General features: G+C 40.6%; 1 pseudogene; it reads left to right on the plus strand.

Moving 5' to 3' along the window:
- The first annotated feature begins 450 nt into the window (after positions 1–450).
- LOC144543925 (DNA (cytosine-5)-methyltransferase DRM2 pseudogene) lies at positions 451–1,548 on the plus strand (annotated as a pseudogene).
- Positions 1,549–1,805: the final 257 nt, after the last annotated feature.

Genomic DNA, 1,805 nt, shown 5'->3' on the forward strand with positions numbered 1-1,805 from the left:
TCGGTCCCTCAAAATAACATAATTCACATCACCTTAGGTAACTCAAATTTTTATTTTGGATTGAGACCATCTCGGATCAGATTGATTCGAATTATGATCAGATAGTCTTAATTCAGACTCAAAATTTGAATTACCTCGTGTATCCGAAAAACTGATTAGATTATTTCTATGGTTTTAAGAAATACTAGGATTATAGCCATATAGGAGCAGAAAGCAAATTCCCTAAGCAAAGCTATCTTTTCAATTTACTTCAATAAATAATGTTCACATGTACCTTGTTTAGCCGTAACGAACGGTACAAGTCTTTGGGGAACTCTTTTCAGGTTGATACGATTATGCACCAGTTGTAAGTACTTAAAGAACTATACACAAAAGACATCAGATAGAGTGTTGTCTCTTTTCATCGGGATTGGCGGTGCTGAGGTGGCGCTTCATCGACTCGGGATAAAGATGGTAGCGGTCCTCTCAATTGAGATATCAGCCATCAACCGCAACATTCTGAGGGGTTGGTGGGACCAGATGAGACAAGAGGGAGAGCTCAAAGAAATCGACGATGTAACACGTGTAACAGATGCAATTCTGACAAGGTTTATTGCACGATATGGAGGAATCGACTTAGTAATCGGAGGGAGTCCGTGTAATAATTTGGTAGGGAGTAACAGGCATCACCGGGATGGGCTCTCAGGAGAGCACTCAAGTTGGTTTTTTGTTCGTATTTATCACCATCTTTCTTCTTTTCTGAGTTTTTGACAGGTCGTATATGCACAAATGGGTCGTACTTGACAGGCTGCCAATGAAAGGGCCCCAGATCCCCATTCCACACCTAAAGAAGCACAGGGCCCACCTTACTTCTTCTATGAAAACGTTGCTCTTACTTCGAAGGGCGTGTGGCAAACCATTTCTCGATTCCTTTATGGCATTCCACTTGAGTACATAGACTCCAAGTACTTCTCAGCTTGTTATAGAAATAAGGGATATATCCATATCATTCCGATTGCAAATCGGTTTCCTTTGGAACCGACACCACCGACGATGATTTTGGAGGCTTTCCCTTCGGCATGTGGACACTGGCCCCTATGGAACATCCGCACCCAGTTCAACTACCTTCAGACATGAATTGGCAGTGCACAATTGACTGAGAGGATTCGATCGAGGCTTGGTTCATCGCCCGACCCGCCACCACCAGAAGTTATAAGGTGGATCCTGTGTAAGTGTAAAAAATGGAACTTGATATGGGTTGGTCATAACCAAGTTGCTCCACTCAAGCCTGATGAAGTGGAGTTCTTGTTAGGGTTTCCACAAGACCATACCCGTGGTGTCAGCCATACCGAACGGTGCAGGTCTTTGGAAAACTCTTTTTCAGGTTGATACGGTTGCGTACCAGTTGTCAATACTTCAAGAACTGTACCAAAAGACATCAGAGTGTTGTCCCTTTTCACCGGGATCAGCGGTGGTGAGGTGGCGCTTCATCGACTCGGGATAAAGACGACAGTAGTCCTCTTAGTTGAGATATCAGCCATCAACCGCAACATTCTGAGGGGTTCTTAATACGAATTTAATTTCACTAAAATATTTTGTCCTTTTGACTTTTGTTTATGGGATGTATATATTTATACAAGTTATTTGTCTTTTTTTTTTAATCAAATCTCTTTAGTTGCATCAAAGTTTGAAATTCAAATTATAAATCAAACTCTTAATCTGCTTCATTTTATAATATGTTTCCGTTGCAACGTACGGGTACGATACTAGTATTACATAATTTATTTTAAATATAAACTAAAATTTAGATGAAATTTTCAAAATAA

The sequence above is a fragment of the Carex rostrata genome, chromosome 25 (genome assembly GCF_964058835.1).
Source record: "Carex rostrata chromosome 25, lpCarRost1.2, whole genome shotgun sequence".
Lineage (NCBI taxonomy): Eukaryota > Viridiplantae > Streptophyta > Magnoliopsida > Poales > Cyperaceae > Carex > Carex rostrata.